This window comes from Phocoena sinus, chromosome 15 (assembly GCF_008692025.1).
Source record: "Phocoena sinus isolate mPhoSin1 chromosome 15, mPhoSin1.pri, whole genome shotgun sequence".
Taxonomy (NCBI): domain Eukaryota; kingdom Metazoa; phylum Chordata; class Mammalia; order Artiodactyla; family Phocoenidae; genus Phocoena; species Phocoena sinus.
In genome coordinates, this window is record NC_045777.1 from 24,938,653 (window position 1) to 24,965,513 (window position 26,861).

General features: G+C 40.6%; 1 protein-coding gene across 7 annotated transcripts in view; it reads right to left on the bottom strand.

The window, feature by feature from the left end:
- The window catches only part of ASIP (agouti signaling protein), a 118,340-nt gene that overhangs the window by 71,588 nt on the left and 19,891 nt on the right, over positions 1 to 26,861 (bottom strand). For 2 of the 7 annotated variants that reach the window (XM_032604665.1, XM_032604660.1), the window contains exons 4-6: positions 21,880 to 21,953; positions 20,419 to 20,500; positions 19,026 to 19,072 (exon numbers count right to left, since the gene is read on the bottom strand). The gene's annotated coding sequence lies outside the window, so the exon portion shown is untranslated. Of the gene's footprint in view, positions 1 to 19,025; positions 19,205 to 19,512; positions 19,602 to 20,418; positions 20,501 to 21,879; positions 21,954 to 26,861 lie in introns of those variants that run through there. The other 5 variants (XM_032604664.1, XM_032604658.1, XM_032604659.1 and 2 more) reach the window with 4 other exon arrangements.

The following is a 26,861-nucleotide window of genomic DNA, read 5'->3' on the forward strand; positions in this document are numbered from 1 at the left end:
TATTGTATAATTCCACGTATATGAGGTACTGAGAGTAGTCAAAACCACAGAGACAGAAGTAGAATGATGGTTGCCAGGGGTTTGGATGAGGTGCAATGTGGAGTTATCATTTAATGGGTATAGAGTTTCACTGTTTACAAGATGAAAAGATTTATGGAGATGGATATTGGAAATGGTTTCACAGCATTATGAATGTATTTAACATCATTGAACTATATACTTAAAAATGGATAAGCTGGTAAATCTTTTTAAAAAAATATTTATTAATTTTATTTATTAATTTTCTTTATTTTTTTGGCTGTGTTGGGTCTTAGTTGCAGCACGTGGAATCTTTGTTGAGGCATGTGGGATCCTTTCGGTGTGGCATGTGGGCTCTTTGTTGCGGCACACGGGCTTCTCTCTAGTTGTGGCATGCAGGTTTTTCTCTCTTTAGTTGTGGCACACAGACTCCAGGGCACGTGGATTCTGTAGTTGTGGCATGCGGGTTCCAGGGTGCATAGGCTCTGTAGTTTGTAGCATGCAGGCTGTCTCAAGATATGCGAGCTCATTAGTTGTGGCATGCGGGCTTAGTTGCCCTGCAGCACATGGGATCTTAGTTCCCTGACCAAGGATCAAACCTGTACCCCATGCACTGGAAGGCAGATTCTTTACCACTGGAACACTGGAGAAGTCCCAAGCTGGTAAATCTTATGTTATGTGTATTTTACCACAAAAAAATTAGGGGGAGGGACTTCCCTGGTGGCTCAGTGGTTAAGAATCCTCCTGCCAATGCAGGGGACATGGGTTCAATCCCTGTTCCTGGAAGATCCCACATGCTGTGGAGCAACTAAGCCCATGTACCACAACTACTGAGCCTGCATGCCACAACTACTGAAGCCTGCTCACCTAGAGCCCGTGCTCTGCAACAAGAGGAGCCACTGCAGTGAGAAGCCCATGCACGGTAACAAAGAGTAGCCCCCACTTGCCACAACTAGAGAAAGCCCGTGTACAGCAACGAAGACCCAATGCAGCCAAAAAAAAAAAAAAAAAAAAAAAAAAAAAATTAGGAGGATAAAAGGAAATTAGTGGTTGCCTAGGGCTGGAAGTAGCAGAAGTAGGAATAACTGCAAATGGACATGAGGAAACTTTTTGGTGATAGAAAAGTTCTAATGGTTGCACAATTATTTAAATTTGGTGAAAATCACTGAATCACTTATAACTGGTGAATTCCATAGTATGTAAATTATATCTCAATTTAAAAAAAGAATTACGTGGAGATACAAGATGATGAAATATATAGAAAAGAGTGTAAGAGACATATGGGACATAGTAAAAGGTTGTAATCCTAGTAGGTTAGAAGTGAGATAATGGGGCAAAAGCACTATTTGAGAATATTGAGTATTTTCTAAAGTTTTTATCTTTATATTTTTGATATCTTTATCCAGACACAGATTCAAGACATATCCCAAGGCCTAAGCAGAATAAATTTACACCAAGGCTAATTATAGTAAATCTGTTAAAAACCAAAGACCAAGAGAAAAATCTTAAAATTAGAATGAGAAAAAACTCAATTTACTTGCAAAAGACCAAAACTAAGACTGACAGCTGACTTCTCAAGGAAACAGAAGCCAGAAAACAATGTGAAGATATTTTCAAAATGAAATAAAATGACTGCCAAGTTAGAATTCTACACTCAGCAAAATGATTTTTGAGAAATGAAGGTGGAAATACAGTTTCAGAAAAAGAAAAACTGCAAAATTTGTCACCAGTAGACTCACACTAAAACAAACACTAAAGGGCTTCCCGGGTGGCGCAGTGGTTGAGAGTGCGCCTGCCAATGCAGGGGACATGGGTTTGTGCCCCAGTCCGGGAAGATCCCACATGCTGTGGAGCGGCTGGGCCTGTGAGCCATGGCCTCTGGGCCTGCGCATCCGGAGCCTGTGCTCTGCAACGGGAGAGGCCACAACAGTGAGAGGCCCGTGTACTGCAAAAAAAAAAGAAATGCTAAAAAGGTATTTTTCAGGTGGAAGGAAAAAGGAAAAGCACAAAACGGAAAGGAAAAATACAGAGCAACATAAAGTTAAAGAGAATGGGTAAATTTAATAAATACTGATTGTATAAAACAATGGCAATGACAATAACAAAAATACAAATAAAATTTATATAAAACTATATTTGAAGTATAAATTTTAAAATATATAATTAAAATATATGGCACTGAGAACAAAAAAGGGGTGTATGTGTGTGTGTGTTGGATAATTGAACTTAAAGTGTTTTTAGATCCTTACATTGTCTGGGAGATAGAAAAGTTCCTATTTGATTCATGATGTGTAATCTGTAGGGTACCCATTTAAAAAAAGAATAAAAACCTGCCAGGGTGGGGTGGTGGTCCATACTACTGGGCCCCACAGGACACTTCCTACATAAAGACACTCCATTAAGAACACGAGATGTAGCTGATTTACCTAATACATAGAAACAAACACAGAGAATTGGGCAAAATGAGAAAACAAAAGAATATTTTCCAAACAAAAGAACAAGACAAACCTCAGAAAAGAAAATGGAGTAAAATGGAGATAAAGCGACCTTCCAGATAAAGAATTCAAAGTAACGATATAAAGATGCTCATTGAACTTAGGAAAAGAATGGAGGAACACAATGAGAACTTCAACAGAAAGAGAAAATATAAAGAAGAACCAATCAGAGCTGAAGAATACAATAACTGAAACGAAAATCATACTAGAGGGAACCAATAGCAGATTAGATTATGCAGAAGAATGGATCAGTGATCTGGATGACAGGGTAGTGGAAATCACCCAATCAGACCAGCAGAAAGAAAAAAGAAACAACAACAACAAAAAATGAGGATAGTTTAAGGGACCTCTAGGACAACATCAAGCATACTAACATTCACATTATAGGGGTCGCAGAAGGAGGAGCAAGAGAGAAAGGGACAGGAAACCTATTTGAAGAGATAATGGCTGAAAACTTCCTGACATTGCAAAGAAAACAAACACCCAACTCCAGGAATCACAGAGAGTCCCAAACAATGACCGAAAGAGAAACACACCAAGACACATTATAACTAAAACGTCAAAAGTAAAAGATAAAGAGAGAATTAAAAGCAGCAAGAGAAAAACAACTAGTTAAATACAAGGGAGTCTCCATAAGCCTACCAGGTGACTTTTCAGCAGAAACTTTACAGGCCAGAGGGAGTAGCAAACATATTCAAAGTGCTGAAAGGAAAAAACTTACAACCAACAATACTCTACTTGGCAAGGTTATCATTCAGAATTGATGGAGAGACAAAGAGCTTCCCAGACAAGCAAAAGTAAAGGAGTTTATCACCACTAAAATGAACTTATAAGAAATATTAAAGGGACTTCTTTAAACAGAAAAGAAAGGTCATAACTAGAAATACGAAAATTATGAAAGAAAAAAATCTCACCAATAAAGGCAAACATATAGTAAATGTCGTGGATCAACAACCTGCATAGCTAGTATGAAGGCTAAAAGACAAAACTAGTAAAATCATATATATCTACAATAATTAGTAAAGGTATACACACAAAAAGATGTAAAATATGAAGTTAAAAACATAAAGTGTCAGGGGGAGATGTTAAAAGGTAGTGTTTTTAGAGTGCACTCAAACTTAAGTGACCATCAACCTAAAATAGACTGCTAAATACATAGGTTGTTATATAAGAACCTCATGGTAACCATGAGCCAAAAACCAATAAAGGACACACAAAATATAAAGAGAAAGAAATATAAATGTAACACTAAAGAAAGGAATCAACTCATAAGGGGAGAGAGCAAGAGAAAAAGAAAGGAATAGAGATCAATAAAAATTACCAGAAAACAATTTAAAAAATGGCAATAAGTATATACCTATCAATAATTAATTTAAATGTAAATGGACTATACGTTCCAATCAAAAGACACAGGGTGGCTGAATGGATAAAAAAACAACCGCCACATATATGCTGCCTAGAAGAGACTCACTTCAGATCTAAAGACACACACACTAAAAGTGAGGGGACAGAAAAATATATTCCATGCAAATGGAAACAAAAAAGAAAGCTTGGGTAGCAATATTTATAACAGGCAAAATAGACTTTAAAACAAAGACTGTAACAAGAGATAAAGAAGGGCATTACATAATGATAAAGGGATCACTCCAAAAAGAAGATATAACACTTGTAAACATAGGAGCACCTAAATACATAAAGTAAATATTAGCAGACATAAAGGAAGGAATTGACAGGAATTCAATAATGGTAGGGGACTTTAACACTCCACTTACATCAGAGGATAGACCATCCAGAAAGAAAAACAGTAAGGAAACTTTGGCCTTAAACTACACTTTAGACCAATGAACTTAGTAGATATATAAAGAATATTCCATCCAAAAACTGCAGAACACACATTCTTTTCAAATACACATGAAACATACTCCAGGATAGATCACATGTTAGGCCACAAAACGAGTCTCAATAAATTAAGGAAGACTGAAATCCTATCAACCATCATTTCTTTTCTTTTTTTTTTTTTTTGGCGGTACGCGGGCCTCTCACTGTTGTGGCCTCTCCCATTGAGGAGCACAGGCTCCAGACGCGCAGGCTCAGTGGCCATGGCTCACGGGCCTAGCTGCTCCGTAGCACGTGGGACCTTCCCAGACCGGGGCACGAACCCGTGTCCCCTGCATCGGCAGGCAGACTCTCAACAACTGCACCACCAGGGAAGCCCCCAACCATCATTACTGACCACAACAGTATGTGACTAGAAATCAATTACAAGAAAAAAAACTAGAAGAAACACAAACACATGGAGTCTAAACAACATGGTACTAAACAGCCAATGGATCACTGAAGAAATCAAAGAGAACAAAAACGCTGGAGACAAATAATAATGGAAACGCAATACTGCAAAATCTATGGAACACAGCAAAGGCAGTTCAAAGTGGGAAGTTTATAGTGATACATGCCCATGTCAGGAAACAATAAAAATCTCAAATAAACAATCTAAACTTACACCTAAAAGAACAATAAAAAGAACAACCCCACCACCACCAAAGTTAGTAGAAGGAAGGAAATAATAAAGATCATAGTGGAAATAAATGAAATATAGGCAAAAACTAGAAAAGATTAATGAAACTAAGAGCTAGTTCTTTGAAAAATTAAACAAAATTGATAAATCTTTAGCCAGAATCATCAAGAAAAAAAAAGAGAATGGGATCAAATAAGTAAATAAATCAGAAATGAAAGAGGATAATTTACAACTGACATCACAGAAATACAAAGGATCATAAGAGATTACTATGAACAATTATATGACAACAAATTGGACAACCTAGAAGTAATGGATAAATTCCTAGAAACATATCTTCCCAAGACTGAATCAGAAGAAACAGAAAATCTGAACAGACATTACTAGCAATTAAATTGATTCAGTAATAAAAAAACTTCCAACAAACAAAATAACACACAGCTTCACAGGTGAATTCTACCAAGCATTTAAAGAAGAGTTAATACCTATCTTTCTCAAACTATTCCAAAATTGATGAGGAAGGAATGCTGCTAAACTCATCCTATAAGGCCAGCATTACCCTGATACCAAAACCAGACAAAACATCACAAAAAAGAGAAATTACAGGTCATATCCCTGATGAATATAGGTGCAAAAACACTCAACAAAATGCAGGAAAACTGAATTCAACCATACATTAAAAGGATCATACACCATTATCTAGTGGAATTTATCCCAGAAGAGCAAGGATGGTTTGATATCTGCAAATCAACCAATGTGCTACACCACATTAACAAAACAAAAGATAAAAATCATATGATCCTCTTAAAAATGGAGAAAACCTTCTGACAAAATTCAACATCCATATATTATAAAAATTCTCAACAAAGTGGATATAGAGGTAACATACCTCAACATAATAAAGGCCATATATGACAAACCCATAGCTAACATCATACTCAATGGTGAAAAGCAGAAATCATTTCCTCTAAGATCAGGAACAAGACAAAGATGCCCACTCTTGTCACTTTTGTTCAACCATACCATTGGAGTTTCTAGCCACAGCAATCAGATAAGAATAAGGAATAAAGGACATCCAACTTGGAAAGGAAGAAGTAAAACTGTCACTGTTTTCATATGACATGATATTATATATAGGAAACCCTAAAGACTCCACCAAAAATTGCTAGAACTAATAAATAAATTCAGTAAAGTTGTAGGATACAAAATTAATACACAGAGATCTGTTGAGTTTCTACACACTAACAACTATCTATCAGAAAGAGAAATTAACAAAACAATCCCATTTCTGGTTTCATCAAAAAGAATAAAATACTTAGGAATAAATTTAACCAAGCAGGTGAAAGACCTGTATTCTGAAATCTATAAGACATTGAGGGAGGAAATTGAAGACAACACAAATAAATGGAAAGATACACCATGCTCATGAATTTGAATAATTAATTGTTAAAATATCCATACTACCCAAAGTGATCTACAGATTCAATGTAATCCTTATCAAAATACCAATGGCATTTTTCATAGAACTAGAACAAATAATTCTAAAATTTGTATGAATCATGAAAGATCCTGAATAGCCAAAGCAATCTGAGAAAGAAGAATGAAGCTGGAGGTATCAAGGTCCCTGATTTCAGACTATACTACAAAGCTATAGCAATCAAAACACTATGGTACTGGCACAAAAATAGACACATATATCAATGGTAGAGAATAGAGAGCCCAGAAATAAATCCACACTTATATGGTCAATTAATCTATGACAAAGGAGGCAAGAATGTACAATGGGGAAAAGACAGCTTCTTCAATAAATGGTGTTGGAAAACTGGACAGCTACATGCAAAAGAATCAAACTGGACCATTTTCTGACACCATATACAAAAATAAATTCAAAATGGATTAAAGACTTACCTGAAATCATAAACCTCCTAGAAGAAAACACAGGTAGTGAACTCTTTGACACTGGTCTTAGTAATACTTTTCTTGGATCTGTTTCCTCAGGCAAGGAGAACAAAAGCAAAATTAAACAAATGAGACTACAACAAACTAATAAGCTTTTGCACTGCAAAGGAAACTTTCAACAAAGCAAAAAGGCAGCCTACTGAATGGGAGAAGATATTTGCAAACAGTATATCTGATAAGGGGTTAATATTCAAAATATACAAAAGACTCATACCACTCAAAAAAAAAAAAACAATTAAAATATGGTCAGAGGACCTGAATAGACATTTTTCCAAAGAAGACATACAGATGACCAACAGATACATGAAAAGATGCTCAACATCACTAATCATCAAGGAAATGGAAATCAAAACTGATGAAATACCTCTCACCTGTCAGAATCACTATCATCAAAAAGACAACGGGGGGACCTTCAAGATGACGGAGGAGTAAGACGTGAAGATCACTTTCCTCCCCACAAATACATCAAAAATACATCTATATGTGGAACAACTCCTACAGAACACCTACTGAACGCTGGCAAAAGACATCAGATTTCACAAAAGGCAAGAAAATCCCCATGTACTTGGGTAGGGCAAAAGAAAAAAGAAAAAACAGAGACAAGAGAATAGGGATGGGACCTGCACCTCTGGGAGGGAGCTGTGAAGAAGGAAAAGTTTTCACACACTAGGCAGACCCTTCACTGGTGGAGACGGAGGGTGGGCGGGAGGGGAAGCTTCGGAGCCACAGAGGAGAGCACAGCAACAGGGGTGCAGAGGGCAAAGCGAAGAGATTCCCCCACAGAGGATTGGTGCCGACCAGCACTCACCAGCCTGAGAGGCTTGTCTGCTCACCCGCCAGGGCAGCTGGTGGCTGGCAGCTGAGGCTCGGGCTTCAGAGGTCATATCCCAGGGAGAGGACTGGGATTGGCTGTGTGAACACAGCCTGAAGGGGTCTAGTGGGCCACTGCTAGCTGGGAGGGAGTCTGGGAAAATGTCTGGACCTGCCTAAGAGGCAAATGACCATTGTTTCGGGGTGCACGAGGGGAGGGGATTCCTTCCCTGTCTGCCCACAGAAGGCAGAGCACCACCTAAATGAGCTCCAGAGATGGGTGCAAGCCATGGCTATCAGCTTGGACCCCAGAGACGGGCATGAAAGGCTAATGCTGCTGCTGCAGCCACCAAGAATCCTGCGTGCAAGCACAGGTCACTATCCACAGCCCCCCAGGAGCCTGTGCAGCCCGCCACTGCCAGGGTTCCATGATCCAGGGACAAGTTCTCTGGGAGAACACACGGTGCACCTTAGGTTGTTGCAACGTCACGCTGGCCTCTGCCACTGCAGGCTTGCCCCGCATTCCAATTATAACTACTGCACCCCTCCCTCTCCCTGGCCTGAGTGAGCCAGAGTCCCCTAGTCAGCTGCTCCTTTAACCCTGTCCTGTCTGGGTGGGAACAGATGCCTGAGGGTGACCTACACACAGAGGTGGAGCCAAAACCAAAGCTGAACCCCAAGAGCTGTGTGAACAAAGAAGAGAAAAGGAAATCTCTCCCAGCAGCCTCAGGAGCAGCAGATTAAATCCCCACAATCAACTTGATGTACCCTGTGTTTGTGGAATAACTGAATAGACAACGAATCACCGCAAAATTGAGGCGGTGGACTTTGGGAGCAATTGAAGTCATGGGGTCTGCTGTCTATGACTGATTTGTTTCTGACTTTTATGTTTATCTTAGTATAGTTTTTAGCACTTGTTATCATTGGTGGATTTGTTTATTGGTTTGGTTGCTCTCTTCTTTTATTATTATTTTTTATTTTAATAATTTTTTTTCTTTCTTTTTTTTCTCCCTTTCCTTCTGAGCCGTGTGGCTGACAGGGTATTGGTGTTCCAGCCTGGTGTCAGGCCTGAGCCTCTGAGGAGGCAGAGCTGAGTTCAGGACATTGGACCACCAGAGACTTCCCAGTCCCACATAATATCAATCTGTGAGAGCTCTCCCAGAGACCTCTATCTCAATGCTAAGACACAGCTCCACCCAACGGCCAGCAACCTCTGGTGCTTGTCCCCCAGTGCCAATCAACTAGCAAGACAAGAGCACAACCCCAACCATTAGCAGAGAGCTGGGTAAAATCATACTAAGTTCACAGACACCCCAAAACACATCACCAGACGTGGCCCTGCCCACCAAAAAGACAAGATCCAGCCCCACCCACTAGAACACAGGCACCAGTCCCCTCCACCAAGAAACCTACACAACCCACTGGACCAACCTCACCCACGGGGGGCAGACACCAAAAACAATGGGAATGGCAAACCTGCAGTCTGCAAAAAGGAGACCCCAAACACAGTAAGTTAAACAAAATGAGACAATAGAGAAATATGCAGCAGACGAAGGAGCAAGGTAAAAACCCACCAGACCAAACAAATGAAGAGGAAATAGGCAGTCTACCTGAAAAAGAATTCAGAGAAATGATAGTAGAGATGATCCAAAATCTTGGAAATAGAATGGAGAAAATACAAGAAACATTTAACAAGGACCCTAGAAGAACTAAAGAGCAAACAAACAATGATGAACAAAACAATAAATGAAATTAAAAATTCTCTAGAAGGAATCAATAGCAGAATAACTGAGGCAGAAGAATGGAAAGGTTGACCTGAAGATAAAGTAGTGGAAATAACTGCTGTGGAGCAGAATAAAGAAAAAAGAATGAAAAGAATTGAGGACAGTCTCAGAGACCTCTGGGACAACATTAAATGCACCAACATCTGAATTATAGGGGTCCCAGAAGAAGAAGAGAAAAAGAAAGGGTCTGAGAAAATATTTGAGGAGATTATAGTTGAAAACTTCCCTAACGTGGGAAAGGAAATAGTCAATCAAGTCTAGGAAGCACAGAGAGTCCCATACAGGATAAATCCAAGGAGAAGCATGCCAAGACACACATTAATCAAACTTTCAAAAATTAAATACAAAGAAAACATATTAAAAGCAGCAAGGGAAAAGCAACAAATAACATACAAGAGAATCCCCATAAGGTTAACAGCTGATCTTTCAGCAGAAACTCTGCAAGCCAGAAGGGAGTGGCACGACATATTTAAGGTGATGAAAGGGAAGAACCTACAACCAAGATTACTCTACCCAGCAAGGATCTCATTCAGATTCGACAGAGAAATTAAAACCTTTACAGACAAGCAAAAGTTAAGAGAATTCAGCACCACCAAACCAGCTTTACAACAAATACTAAAGGAACTTCTCTAGGCAGGAAACACAAGAGAAGGAAAAGACCTACAAAAACAAACCCAAAACAATTAAGAAAATGGTAATAGGAACATACATATCAATAATTACCTAAATGTAAATGGATTAAATGCTCCAACCAAAAGACTGGCTGAATGGATACAAAAGTAAGACCTGTATATGTGTTGTCTACAAGAGACCCACTTCAGACCTAGGGACACATAGAGATTGAAAGTGAAGGGATGGAAAAAGATATTCTATGCAGGGCTTCCCTGGTGGCGCAGTGGTTGAGAGTCTGCCTGCCGATGCAGGGGACATGGGTTTGTGCCCCGGTCCGGGAAGATCCCACATGCCACGGAGCGGCTAGGCCCGTGAGCCATGGCTGCTGAGCCTGCGCGTCTGGAGCCTGTGCTCCATAATGGGAGCGGCCACAGCAGTGAGAGGCTTACGCAACGCAAAAAAAAAAAAAAAGATATTCTATGCAAATGGAAATCAAAAGAATGCTGGAGTAGCAATTCTCATATCAGACAAAATAGACTTTAAAATAAAGACTATTATAACAGACAAAGAAGGACACTATATAATGACCAAGGGATCAATCCAAGAAGAAGGTATAACAATTGTAAATATTTATGCACTCAACATAGGAGCACATCAATACATAAGGCAAATGCTAACAGCCATAAAAGGGGAAATTGACAGGAACACAATAATAGTAGGGGACTTTAACATCCCACTTTCACCAATGGACAGATCACCCAAAATGAAAATAAATAAGGAAACACAAACTTTAAATGATACATTAGACAAGATGGACTTCATTGATATTTATAGGACATTCCATCCAAAAACAACAGAATACACTGTCTTCTCAAGTACTCATGGAACATTCTCCAGGATAGATCATATCATGGGTCACAAATCAAGCACTGATAAATTTAAGAACACTGAAATGATATTAAGTATCTTTTCCAACCACAACGCTATGAGAATAGATATCAATTACAGGAAAAAAAACTGTAAAAAATACAAACACATGGAGGCTAAACAATACATTACTAAATAACCAAGATATCACTGAAGAAATCGAAGAGGAAATCAACAAATACCTAGAAACAAATGACAATGAAAACACGATGACCCAAAACCTATGGGATGCAGCAAAAGCAGTTCTAAGAAGAGAAGTTTATAGCTATACAAGCCTACCTCAAGAAATAGGAAATATCTCAAATAAACAACCTAACCTTACACCTAAAACAATTAGAGAAAGAAGAACCAAAAAACCCCAAAGTTAGCAGAAGGAAAGAAATCATAATGATCAGATCAGAAAGAAGTGAAAAAGAAATGAAGGAAACAATAGCAAAGATCAATAAAACTAAAAGGTGGTGCTTTGAGAAGATAAACAAAATTGATAAACCATTAGCCAGACTCAACAAGAAAAAAAGGGAGAAGACTCAAATCAACAGAATTAGAAACGAAAAAGAAGTAACAACTAACACTGCAGAAATAAAAGGATCATGAGAGATTAGTGCAAGCAACTATATGACAATAAAATAGACAACCTGGAAGAAATAGACAAATTCTTAGAAAAGCACAACCTGCCAAGACTGAACAAGGAAGGAATAGAAAATATAAATAGACCAATCACAAGCAGTGAAATTGAAACTGTGATTAAAATCTTCTCACAAACAAAAGCCCAGGACCAGATGGCTTCACAGGTGAATTTTATCAAACATTTAGAGAAGAGCTAACACCGACTTTCTCAAACACTTGCAAACTATAGCAGGAAGAACACTCCCAAACTCATTCTACGAGGCCACTATCACCCTGATACCAAAACCAGATAAAGATGTCACAAAAAAAGAAAATTACATGCCAATATCACTGATGGACATGGATGCAAAAATTCTGAATAAAATACTAGCAAACAGAATCCAACAGCACATTAAAAGGATCATACACCATGATCAAGTGGGGTTTATCCCAGGAATGAAAGGATTCTTCAATATACACAAATCAATCAATGTGATACACCATATTAACAAACTGAAGGATAAAAACCATATGACAATCTCAATAGATGAAGAAAAAGCTTTCAACAAAATTCAATACCCATTCATGACAAAAACTCTCCAGAAAGTACGCATAGAGGGAACCTACCTCAACACAATAAAGGCCATATATGACAAACCCACTGCAAACATCATTCTCAATGGTGAAAAACTGAAACCATTTCCTCTAAGATCAAGAAGAAGACAAGGTTGCCCACTCTCACCACTGTTATTCAACATAGTTTTGGAAGTTGTAGCCATGGCAATCAGAGAAGGAAAAGAAGTAAAGCTGTCACTCTTTACAGATGACATGATACTATACATAGAGAATCCTAAAGACGCTACCAGAAAACTACTAGAGCTAATCAATGAATCTGGTAAAGTAGCAGGATACAAAATTAATGCACAGAAATCTCTTACATTCCTATACACTAATGATGAAAAATCTGAGAGAGAAATTAAGGAAACACTCTCATTTACCACTGCAACACAAAGAATGAAATACCTAGGAATAAACCTACCTAAGGAAACAAAGACCTGTATAAAGAAAACTATAAGACACTGATGAAAGAAATTAAAGATGATACAAAAAAGGTGGAGAGATATACCACGTTCTTGGATTGGAAGAATCAACATTGTGAAAATGACTATACACCGAAATCAATCTACAGATTCAATGCAATCCCCATCAAACTACCAATGGCATTTTCCACAGAACCAGAACAAAAAATTTGACAATTTGTATGGAAACACAAAAGACCCCAAAAAGGCAAAGCAACCTTAAGAAAGAAAAACGGAGCTGGAAGAATCAGGCTCCCTGACTTTAGACTATACTACAAAGCTACAGTAATCAAGACAGTATGGTACTGGCACAAAAACAGAAATATAGATCAATGGAACAGGATAGAAAGCCCAGAGATAAGCCCATGCACATATGGTCAGCTTCTCTTTGATAAAGGAGGCAAGAATATACAATGGAGAAAAGACAGCCTCTTCAATAAGTGGTGCTGGGGAAACTAGACAGCTACATGTAAAAGAATGAAATTAGAACACTTCCTAACACTGTATACAAAAGTAAACTCAAAATGGATTAAAGACCTAAACCTAAGGCCAGGCACTATAAAACTCTTAGAGGAAAACATAGGCAGAACACTCTATCACATAAATCATAGCAAGATCCTTTTTGACCCACCTTCTAGAGAAATGGAAATAAAAACAAAAATAAACAAATGGGATCTAATGAAACTTAAAAGTCTTTTGCAGATCAAAGGATACCATAAACAAGAGGAAAAGACAATCCTCAGATTGGGAGAAAATATTTGCAAACAAAGCAACTGACAAAGGATTAATCTCCAAAATATACAAGCAGCTCATGCAGCTCAATATCAAAAAAACAAACAACCCAATCCAAAAATAGGCAGAAGACCTAAATAGACATTTCTCCAAAGAAGATATACAGATTGCCAACAAAGACCTGAAAGGATGCTCAACATCACTAATCATTAGAGAAATGCAAATCAAAACTACAATGAGGTATCACCTCACACTAGTCAGAATGGCCATCATCAAAAAAAAATCTACAAACAATAAATGCTGGAGAGGGTGTGGAGAAAAGGGAACCCTCTTGCACTGTTGGTGGGAATGTAAATTGATACAGCCATTATGGAGAACAGTATGGAGGTTCCTTAAAAAACTAAAAATAGAACTACTATATGATCCAGCAATCCCACTACTGGGCATACACTCTGAGAAAATCATAATTCAAAAAGAGACATGTACCACAATGGTCAGTGCAGCACTGTTTACAATAGTCAGGACATGGAAGCAACCTAAGTGTCCCTTGACAGATGAATGGATAAAGAAGATGTGCCACACATATACAATGGAATATTACTCAGCCATAAAAAGAAATGAAATTGGACTATTTGTAATGAGGTGGATGGACCTAGAGTCTGTCATGCAGAGTGAAGTAAGGCAGAAAGAGAAAAACAAATACCGTATGCTAACACATATATATGGAATCTAAAAAAAAAAATGTTTCTGATGAACCTAGTGGCAGGGCAGGAATAAAGACGCAGACGTAGAGAATGGACTTGAGGACATGGGGAGGGGGACGGGTAAACTGGGACAAAGTGAGAGAGTAGCATTGATATATACACTACAAAATGTAAAATAGCTAGTGGTAAGAAGCTGCATAGCACAGGGAGATCGGCTCGGTGCTCTGTGACCACCTAGAGGGGTGGGATAGGGAGGGTGGGAGGGAGATGCAAGAGGAAGGAGATATGGGGATATATGTAGACATTTAGCTGATTCACTTTGTTATACAGAAGAAACTAACACAACATTGTAAAGCAATTATATTCCAATAAAGATGTTAAAAAAAATAAAGCAAAAAAAGACAACAGATAACAATAATTGGTGAGGATGTTGAGAAAAGTGAACCTTTGTGGACTGTTAGTGCAAATATCAATTGGTACAGCCACTATGGGAAATAGTATGGAGGTCCCTCGAAAAATTAAAAATAGAACTACCATATGATCTAGCAATTCCACTTCTGGGCGGAAAACAAAAGGAAACGAACCCACTAAATTGAAACACGTGTGAATAATATATGTTCAGTACAATAATGTTCATTGCAGCATTATTTACGACAGCCAAGCTGTGGCAGCAATCTAAATATCCACTGATATGTGAATGGATAAAGAATATGTGGTATATATACACAATGGAATATCATCAACTATAAACAAGAATGAAATCTTGCCATTTGCCACAACATGCCACAACTTATGCTAAGTGAAATAAGTCGGAATGAAAAAGACAAATACCATATGTTTTCACTTACGTGTGGAATCTTAAAAAACAAAACAAACGGGCTTCCCTGGTGGCGCAGTGGTTGAGAGTCCGCCTGCCGATGCAGGGGACACGGGTTCGTGCCCCGGTCCAGGAAGATCCCACGTGCCGCGGAGCGGCTGGGCCCGTGAGCCATGGCCGCGGAGCCTGTGCTCCGCAGCGGGAGAGGCCACAACAGTGAGAGGCCCGTGTACCGCAAAAAAACAAAACAAAACAAAACAAAACAAACAAAACAAAACAGAAATAGACATAGATACAGAGAACAAACTGTATCAGAGAACAGAGAACAAACTGATTGCCAGAGGGGACAGCTATAGGGGGTTGGGTGAAATAGGTGAAGGAGATTAAGAGGGACAAAATTCCAGTTATAAAATAAATAAGTCACCAGATGTAATATACAGTATAAGAAATATAGTCAATAATACTGTAATATCTTTGTACGGTGACAGATGGTTATTAGACCTATCATGGTGATCATTTCATAATGTATTTAAATGTCAAATCACTATGTTGTACACCTGAAACTAACATAATATTGTATGTCAACTATACTTCAATAAATAAATAAATAAAATTTATGTGGAAATGCAGAAGTTCAAGAATAGCCAAGACCTCTTGGGGAAGACCAGAAACATGAAAAACTTATTCTATTATGTATTAAGTCTCATTATAGTAGCTACAGTATTTGACACAGCATGGAATTGGCAAAAAGACGAACTAATAGATAGATAGAAAAAGAATGGACATCCCAGAACCAGATTCACATATATTGGTAAATTATAAAAGGAATTGACAGTCTTTTCAGTACACGATCCTGGGTCAACTGGATATCCATATGGAAGAAAAAAAGGAGACATGACCTTATAGCATATCTTAAAATCAATTCCAGGTGGACAACGTTGTCAGACTACATTGCCACTAGCTATATTTAATTATATTAATTAAAGGAAATAAAATTTAAAATTCAGTGCAACAGACATACTGGCCACATTTCAAGTACTCAATAGCTGCATTATATGTCGTCAAGTTGAAGGCTTTTTTGTGTAATAGAAACAGAAAAACTTTCAATAACAACTTTACTTAAAAGAAAATAAAAGTGTGTCCAGACCATTCAGGATCCCAGTGAAGAGGGAGATCAAGATTTTAAAAATTAAGCAATCAAGTGACAAAGTCAGCTGTCACAACTGTCTCCCTCTGACCCCACTCCCTCTCCCCTAGCTAAGGCAGATACTTTCAGCTTTCATCTTATCCACAAGTAGGGGAAGCTAGTCTTTGTCTTCCCATTTTATGCATGGAAAGATGGCTGCCCTGAGCGGGTCAATGACTAGATTAAGGCCTCACAGGCTGTTAGAAGTAGATGCAGGACTAGAAACTGGTCTCCTAATTCCTATTCCTGAGCTTTGTGCACCAGGGCCTGCTGCTCCTGTGAATCAGGTCACCTGACCACACCGAAGCTCTAATCCGTGAATGTCTTCACTAGGGTCCAGTGAATTTTTCTCTGTGTCCCTAACTTACAGTGATGCTAAGGATGCGGATGGCCTCCTAATTTATTTCACAGTTGAACTAACTTAAAGCAGATACCTAGTCAGTCATCACTGTATACACCTCTCTGGAAGCAAATGTCAAAGGGTGCAACTACCAGACATAAGGAGGCAATTTTAAATAACCACTTTTCCCTCTTCTAAAAGTCCAATTACTGACTGTATTGAATGAGGCCTGATGGCACTTGAGAGCAGAACAAACCAAGGAAAGAGTGAAACACATACCGGATGGGATACTGTCTGCAGTGACTATTTCTAAACAAATGAAAGAGTCACACTTCTCATCTTTTAAATAAGATTTAAATTGTGGTTTTAGAATGTTTTGAATTTAGTACTTTTGCTCCAAGCTGATTCTTCTTAAAAACACCTGAATATAAAGAAAGAATCTGTAAGCACGGGTTTCGGGAACAGCTGGAGACAGAACTGGTGGCTGTCTAGCAGGCCTACCTGTGCGCGGGCCATCAGAAGGGTTTATGGACCTCTCCCCCACTGCAATGCCCCCATTCATCTTCTTTTTCCTCAAGAGAGCTGCCTTTTGAGCAAATGCAGACTTCTAGGGGATCTAGGGACTACTTTGGCCCCAAGACCCAGCTGCATAGGTATTCAAATTGGATACAGACTTTAGCTTTACAGTTCTTTCCAATTTTCTCCCTAAAATCTGAATAAATGTTCCCTACCCAACTGAAGTCAGTTTTCTCTCAAGCCATGATCTATTTCTTTGTGCACATTCTCCTTGAACTATATTCTTTCTTATGTCAATCAAAGATGACGCTCTGGGCTTCCCTGGTGGCGCAGTGGTTGAGAGTCCGCCTGCCGATGCAGGGAACACAGGTTTGTGCCCCGGTCCGGGAAGGTCCCACATGCCGCAGAGCGGCTGGGCCCGTGAGCCATGGCCGCTGAGCCTGCATGTCCGGAGCCTGTGCTCCGCAGCGGGAGCGGCCACAACAGCGAGAGGCCCGCATACTGCAAAAAAAAAAAAGATGACGCTCTGCTACCCTCCACCATCCCCCAACCCCAATACATACACCGACATCTGATCTTTTTGGTTTCTATTTTCTATTTCTCTTCTGTAATAGCTCTTCTCTCTTTTTGACTAGTGTCCTGGCTCTTTTGTCCAACTTTGAACACTTGGGCTCCTTTGCTTCCTCATGCTGGACCGTAACTGCATCTTTGCTAGAATGCTTACCCATATGTAGAAGTGCTTGGAAGAGAGAAAGATTCATGGTGTAACCGAAAGATGGCAAGTTTTATGCTATTTTAATTTTTGATAATCCTTCAGACTGTCTTGAAGAACCAGAAACAGCCCTTTCCCAGATTGCATTCCAACCCCGAGCCACTTACGCAAAATGAGGGTTACTGCACTAGACAGTAAAACCGCCAATTAAAATAATTGTCTTGAATTGGGTTATATATTTCCTTATAACCTTGAATATTCTCAGGACTCCAAAGCAATTGAATCTGGTATGTGGTTTCCTAGACCCACAGGTCTGTTTTTCAAAGCCTCAACCTGAGAGAGACTGAAACCAAACACTTCAACCATAATTTACTTCTTTTGAGGTAAAGATTGGTCTCCTTTCTACATCTGTCTGACAGGATGTTTGGGTGACCAAATCAAAAGGCTATAATGATCTCTCCACTCCTGGTAATTACCTTTGCATGGGGCCATCCTGCTGAGGTCGTGCCCAGAATGAAGCCATGTGTCAGTGCCCCGATCCTTAATGAGATCCCTGTGGTTTAAGCAGAGCAGATGCAGACACATGCCCTACCTTCAACATGAGTGAGAGTCTTTTCCTGCATTTTCGGAGAAGTTTGACCAAAGGAACTATTGTAACTTCATGCTTCCAGCGTATGGTTCCATTTATCCCTGGATTTGTTCTTCATATGATCTGTGTTGTTGGTTCATTGCAACATGGCTGCTCCCTCCACGAAGGTTCTTCTCCTTTCCTACACGTATGTCAATAGAGCTCTGCATTTTGGTACAGTGAAAGGCACAAACCTGCAGCCTTCTCTTCTCTGGTATTATCTCAGGTAACTGTACACAAGGCATGGGCAAGGGCCGGCTGCGTTTACAATAATTTGGGTGCTCAGATATAGGAAAATTCACACCCGAATAAGAAACTGTGATGATGAAACTTCAATTAGTGGAATGTACCAGGCAAAAATCATTTAGGCACCGAGGGCTTGGGGAAATTTTTACTATAGAAGAAACAAACAAAGTAGAAGAAAATGAGGAAGAGGAAGGAGGGGAGAGAAAGGAAAAAGAAGAGGAAGAAAAAGAGAAGAAGAAATTGAGCTCATAGATATCATACTAAGCATAGATATCACACTGTACCAAAACACCCGCCGAGAAAGAGAAAGAGATTTTCTTCTTCCCACACTGGGCTCACCTCTCGCTCTACAGGACACTGTTCCAGTAATCGTCAGTAGCAGCTTTCTGTGGTCAATAATAGATAATTCCAGATCAAAAGAAGGGTTCTGAAATCAAGATGTCGTGTTTTAGATCGATGGGCTCTCCAAGTGGAATCCAGGGATCTCTGGTGGGTTGGCAAAGATTCTTCCAATCGTTCTGTGGGTTGGGTCAGTATGCAAGGCACAGAAGTATGTTGGGTGGTTTGTTTTTTTTTCCCTTTGAAACAATATCTTCCACTGTGGATTTCAATCAAAACTTAAATGCATCAAAACAAACATGTTTAAAGGGAGCTACAAATAATCACAGGGATTCAGCAAAGACAGCTCAAAAGTGGTTTCTTGTTTGTTTGTTTGTTTGCTGGCTTGTTTATTTAGTCTAGTAAATAGGTGAGACACTCTTGTTTTGCTCAAATAGTCTAAGGACTAAAAATTTTGAGACTCAACAGTCCAGATGAAAAGACGAACCTTGCTTGCAAAGTACACATCTTTGAGGGGAAGAAAGTCAGGTCCTTTCTCCTCTGAGTTTCCCCTTTCCCGGTGTCATTTAGTTCCTGGTCCTCTCTCTCTGTACTGCTTTCTAGCTCAGTGCCCACAGCTCTGAAGTCAGAAGCAGCCGTTGCCAAGAAGAGCCCTTCTCTGCTGCCATGGCTATCTTTACTCAGGTTTCTCCTCCAAGGAGCAGGAGCTCAGGTGTGGGGTAAAGGAGGTGTCAATTGCAGCTGCAGCTTGGGAAGGTCTGTTTTTCCTCATCCCAGCCCCACAGAAAGAGTTAACCCCAGGAGAGCCTGGGCTGCTGGAGGGGAGTTTTGTGAGCTATCTAATGACCCAATTGTTACCCATATATTGTAGCACAACAAAACTGTCAGGCCATCTAGGCTGCTCAGATGCCATGAGATAAAATTTAGTACTTATGTCTACGTCTGCCTTTCCGTCTCTAACAGAGCAATGTGTACCTTCAGCTATTTGTTGGACCAATTTGCACAGTCATGGTTCCTTAGAAGAATTTCAAAACGGATGCGCTGCCTATACTGCAGGTAAACAGTGTGGGAGCCGTAAATTAGAATGGACTCAGAGGCCCGTAATTGGATTTTGCTAAAGTATTTGCAACACCATTTACCTATTCAGATAATTCTGTCACACGTACAAAGTGCTCTCAGATAACTCAGATGTCACCCTTAATTACTCAGATGCTGTTAGCCCTCTCAATCCTTTGGTGCAGATCCACTCAAGAATAAAGGAAGCAATGTTCTTCTCACCTTGCTTGATAAGGTGAAAAGAACTTGTTCGCTCTTCGAATGTGATTGAAAAAAAAAAGAAAGAAAGAAAGAGGAAAAAACCAGTCCCAACATCTGAATGGAATTTATTACGTACCTCTCTGTGACCCCGTGGTTCTTGAATGTTTCAGCTAAGGATTCCCTCTTCCAAAGTCTGCAGAAGCTCAAGGACCCGCAGCCTGTCAGGGAATGATACTTTGTTGCCAGTTACTGCAAGTTGGTTTAAATATGCTGTCAAGATGCTGTAGCTGTGACCAAACCCCTGGCAGGGGGAGGCGGGGCAGAACGTGCCACGTAAGCATGCTCCTGTGTTTCTGTGTGGACACCCAGTGGGAAGGATAGTTGCCGCTTCTGGAGAAACTGAAGGTTCTCTACTGTATTACGTGATATGCCAGCACTAGAATCTGCCTCATGCAGGTAAAGTCCACAAACTTACTCATGTCTTGAGGAGATCTATGTTTGGTTCCTATTATGGCTAATGTTTCTGGATTCCTTGGGTATCAAGAAAGAGGATCAGAGTATCAGAAGACCTGGTTTCAGCTCCGACTGCCGCTTACAAGCTCTAGGATTTTAAACTAATGTATCTGCTTTCTCTGAGCTTCGGTTTATCAGTACCATGGGTAAATAATATCCTCAATGGAGGTACTGGGGAATGAATTGAGATAATGATATGCAAAGTGCCTGGTGGTGTTCCACGCACGTGAACTGTGTGTGAATCTGGGGGAGCACATTTTGGCAAACGACGACTCAGCCTCGAAAGAGGAAGACCCCATAATTATAATGGGAGCCCAGGGAAGGGCTTCAGTGACTGCTAATACCCTGATTTACTGCAACTTTTTGGAGGATATTTGTTCTTAAGTTGAAATGGCGGAACACGCACTGAACTGGAAGTTAGGCAATCAGTGTTCTAGTCTTGACTCTAGTAACAACAAAGCTAGATGAGTTTGGGCAAGTCATTTAATCTCTTTGTGTTTGTATGTATAATAGTGAGAGTCATACTTTCCAAAGTTTAGCATTATTGTGATGCTTAAATAAGATAGGGTCTATACAAAAATATATAGAACATATTAAAATATAATTAATTTTGGTCAAAAGCTTCAAAACAATCCTATCAACCTATCAGTGCCTAACACATTCTGGTACATGCGTCTGATACTTAATCCTATTTCTGTGGCTGATAAGAATGAGTTATAACTGGCAATGTCCTCACTGAATTCACCCAAATAGCCAGTCCCTCGCGTTCTGTGTATAGCCCTTGAGGGGCAATGAGAAATAACATCAGGAAAGGAGCAAAGGCTGAACTCCAGCTTTTCTAAATTTCCTGCGAATGCATGGTTGGAACTTCTAGAATGAGGGCTATGTCTTTGGTGGCTAGAATTGAGGGTCCTCTTTGGAGCCAAAGGGCTTGAGGAGATTGCTCCCTGTTTTGACTTAAGCATATAGTGGAGCAGGTCAGGAGGTCTGGGAGGCAGGGACAGTGTTATCTTTGCAACTTTTTGAAGCTTAAGACAAAATCCCACCCTTAAATCCCTGATCACGCAACCTTGTAAACACTTACTTTCAACAGTAGCCAAGAAGGAGAACCATTCTCTCTATGAGATTTTTCATTTCCCTTCCCATCCAAGAAAATACCTGCAGAAGAAAGTTAGGAAAACTCATGTTTATTTGTTTTTGTTTTATTGTTTGCTTTTGCTTTTTCTTCCACGACCCAGCAGACTGCAGATCTGCCCTGGGTGAACAGATTATGGGAGAGGTTTATGGAGCAGGCTCTCAACTCTGAGGCACTGAGGCTCTATCCCTTTCTTATAGTAAAAGGTTACCTGGAATGTTCCTTCCATTTATGGGTCAGCCTGGGCCCTAAAACAAAGCCAGCTGCCCCAAACTCTTCTGCATGGACATGGAGACTTGTGGACACAGAGCTTTTCCCACAAATGCTGCCTTTTACAGGAAGCCACTGAAGTGACGGGCTGGGGTTGGGGAGCAGGGAGGCAGCAGGTGGACAGTGAGAATTAGGATTCAATTTTTCCTTGGGTGCCTTGGCCTTGGTCTGCAAAGCAGAAGACACTGTGAGGTATCCCAGTTCCAGGCATGCCACACCTCCTCCCCAAAACTTGTTTAGTGTCCTTAAACAATCCCCACTCACGTAGCAGTAAGAACAGGAACGCACTGGAACTAACAGAAGCCCTGGCATTTAAAGTCCTACAGCAGATCCAAATCCAGGCTTCCACATTAGAACCATGCAGTTTATCCTTTTAGAAGGAGTCATTAGCATGAATTTCATTTTAATGCTTATGGATTCTATCTACCTCAGGAGCACCTTGGAAAAATCTAAGATAAATCTAAAAATCTAAGAAAAATCTTAGAGAACCTGTATCTAGTTAGATTCATAGTAAACAACTAGATAAAGGGCTGCTAGTTTAATATTTTTAAGGTGTGGGGTATGTCAGTTCATTAGAGATAAGAGTAAATTGGGACAGTTTTTGTTTGGGAGGCATCTGGTCAGGAGGCCTTTAGGGGACCAGGATGTTCCAGGGAGTGGATAATCTCATTCTCTGGCCTTTATTGTTTGAAATTCTACCAATCTGGGTCTGAAGAGAGTGGAAATGGGCTATGAGTTCAAGGACAGGAGGGCCCTTAGGTAGGGGGGCCATACTTGTGAGTACGGGGCTGCCAGGATTGGGATAGGCACAACCCTCTTACTCCCAAAACTTGTTCCCTGGCTGGCCCTCCTTCCTCTAGTTTTTCAGGCCCTGTGATCTTTACTGCAAAGCAAACCATATGGTTTTGATTCTGGCTCTTGGCTTACTGAGAGTGTTTCATGTCTCCAGCGACAGGAAGCCCTCCAGCCTCTTTAAGCAGCTGCTCTGGTATCTAAGAGAGGAGGCCAGCTCTTTTGGACTCCCTCACCAGCTGGGCATGGCAGCCCAGTGGAGGGCAACACACAGTGTGGAGAAAGGATAACAAGAATGGCTGTAGGGGTGAGGAGACACTCCTGGGATTCACAGAAGTGGACTCCAGGCTCTCCCACTTGTGTGTATCTGTCCAAAGAACTGACTTTTTCCCCTTAATGCTGCCCCTGGGTTTCCATTTGAGTGTTCCTGGAGAAGGGAGAGCAGCACCAAGTCCTTCTGGAAGTGATAGGGGAGGGAAGTCCCTTAAAAGGGACCACACAAAGCATCTAATCCCATGGATTGGTGCTTCAGTCAAATGAACTTCTGGTGAGTTTCAATGGGATTCACCGGAAGAAAATTCTGTGATTTGAGTGGTAGGGACAGTGGAGGTTAAGGGAAGTCAATCACTTCTCAGAAGGGATTGAAGCTACTCTATTGCGAAAGGGATGACGGTATACTGACAGGCTAATGAAAGTCCTGAAGCAATCATTTTGTTTATTTATATAATGCTTTATAATTTTCAGTCATTTCATCTTGTCTCTAGGCCTGTGCTCTTGATGACCTTTCCACTTGAAATTTTTTTCTGCAGATCCCCATATGGCTTTCTCCTTCTTATCCTCCAGATTTCAGTGTTTCCTTGTCAGAGAGGGCTTACCCGACTAATGTCTCTTCACTCCCTATCACATCACTTTATTTCCTTTCTATAACTCATCATTATTTGAAATTATCTTGTTCGTTTACTTGTTTTGGTCCAGTTATTCAACCATAATGTAAGCTCCATGAAAGTATCCCATCTATCTTGTTCACTGCTGTATCCTCAACACCTAGAATAGTGCATGCAGAACAGCAGGTATTCAATAAATACGTGCTGAATGAGTGGCATGGGTTGGGAGAGCTAGCCAAGAAAATCTAGGTAAAACTGGGATGAGATGCATATGGTCAGAAAGAACAGAAATGATCAGGAGAGGAAATTGAGACCAGTAATCAAAATTTCCTGAGAAGTGGAAATAGAAAGTGAAAATAAAAGAACCACATTTTGCCTGATGTGTTGCAGCTTTCATCAAATGCAACAAATGTTTGTTAAGTACTCCTATTCCTAGGTGGCAAGCATTAGGCTAAGAGCTGCGAATACAAAGATGAATGAAGTCATAGGATGGGGAGAATGAATGAAGAGGAGGGGGAGAGGAAGTAACCTCAGGAGTTGCTCTTTCAAGCCATTCACTGAGTTCACCGATAAAGAGACACGTAAAAAACAGCTACATGAAAATGGGACAGAGACTATCAGGAGTGTCAGTGCACTTCAATAAGGGGAACATATTAGTGGAAACTACAGAGCAGATGACATTTTATTTGGGCCTGAAGATAAGTAAAGAGTTCATCAGGCAGAGAGGAAGAAAAAAGGTACTCCAGGCAAGGAAACAACATGAGCAAAGGCACGGAGGCGTGAAAGTACTTCTTATGCTTCGAAAACAGCAAGCAGACCAAATTGTTCCCTGTGACAAGAGTATAGTGTACATGGGGGAATGACTAGACGTGAGGCTAGAAACAGATGAAATGAAGTGGTGAAGGGCTGGCCTTATTATGGGCCACACTAAAGAATGTGATCTTAATCAAATCAGAACAACCTAGATTCTGTGAAATTCTTGGATCCTCATATGACCCCTGATTAATAGTGGTATGTTAGCAAATTCTCTCCATCTATAAAAAAAATCAATCAAAGGACTCTTGGCTTGATGCTCAGAGGTCTCATTGTACAATACCTTACAGGTGTGACCTCAATACAGTCCAGCTGAGGGTCTGGGAGAAATGCTAGCCCAGGATGCTGGGCTCCTCCACTCTCACCCAAGGTCAGGCTGAGACGCTGGTGTCCCACCAAGGGTCTCATATAGCTAGGCTCAGGCTATATCCTGTGAATGAACTACGAGGGCTCTAGGTAGCTCTGCAAGGGGCAGATGCCAGTGGACAAGCTAGGGTGAAACAAGCAAGGTATGCATCTAAGGTGCAAAATTTAAGGGGGTGTCAAAAATCTCAGTAATCAAAATAAGGATATTTTAATTGAATATTAAAAAATAAAAATTTATACCAAAAAAAATCAGTAATCAAGATTGCTCTCTTCTGTTATTCCATTATCCAGTTCATTATTCAAGGGTTAGATGTGGTCTTGGGGTAATTCTCTCATAGATTCTTCAAACTCCTTCCAGAGATCAGGCCTAAATGAGGCCAGCCCCAGCGAATTGGAACATGGGACCAGTAATCAAAATAGCTCCATCCTCCCTAGTCAATCTGGGACCTACACAGAAGATGGGGGAGCCTAAGTTTGCTGCTTACTTTCAACCTGAAGCACTCCCCAGTCTGAAGCTGGAACATTATCAGTGTGGATCTCTACCTGCAGTATGGCCTACTGCCTCTTCCTGGAGAGGCTCCATACTCTGGGAACAAAGTATGAGATAAGCAGTGCTTTAGTGTTTGACAGGCTAACCTGCTTGAGGAATTAACTTGTCTTATTTTCTGTGGTGTCAGCCATTTCTGTTCTTTGTGAAAGAATGAACTATTCCTATCTTCTACACTGGCCATCCCAAAAGAGTAACTGAGGGCCTTTTGTTCTGGAGATCAGGGCTTCATTCGCCTCAGAAAAGAAAAATAAAAGAAATCAACAGGCTTTTGTTTTTGAAATCAGCCCTGGTCTCAGAGGGGATACAGCTGTTTTGTCTGAGACAAAGAAGGGCTCTTAGGATTAGAGGAGGGCAGAGGAGAGAGAATGTCCTGAGCCTGGCTCTGAAAGGGATGGTGGTAAGGGGCACTGCAGTCTCCTTGAGCAGCCAGGTCCTGCTCCCACTCTCCTACAGACCCCTGGCACAGTAGGACCTTGAATGGGGATGACTTTGTGCTCAAAGAGGTGACTAAAGGCACTGCTATTATGGAGCCTCAGCAGAGGTCTCTATGCCCCAGTTAGGCCTAGAGAAAGGGTCCTAGAACAGACAGTTGTCACGGGCAAAGAGCTCCAAAGGCGGCAGGCACTAACTGAGAGACATTTCTGAAATACCTGTGAGCTCCTGAAAAGAGGACCAAGATTGGATTTTCCACCCACTGGTGGATGGGAGCCAAGGATATTTAATTTAGAGAACTACAGAAATATGACATATTCACAACCTGTGTGTCATGGAACAGAGTTATACCTGTTAAACAGTGTTTAATGCCAGCCTTCACATTTTCCTTTAAAGTATTTAGGTTTCCTGGCCCAAAGAACCCCCCAGCTTGATTTGTTTAACCCTGCCTCTCAGGAGTTGGAGGCTAGAAGTGTTCCAGGATACGGGTATGGGTATGCATGCTGCTCTGTGAGTGTGCCTCACACCTGAGCACCTATTCCAGTCAGCCTCATGTCAACTCAGTAGGAGCCTGAGTCAAAGTGGGAGAAAAGGGAACTGGGCAGCAGACTGGGACTGCTCAGCGCTGGGACTCCCTAAGCCTTACTGTGAAGTCCATCCACAAGTCTGCATTGCCCCCAGGTGGCCACATCAGAGCTCTGGTTTGGGGAGAAGAATATCTGAGCTGTGTGTGTCTCAGTGGAACTCTTTGGAGACCCAGTAGTGGGGAGACAAGGGGAGAAGCCAAGACATTCGATCATCAAATTGGGTACTGGAACGTTTAA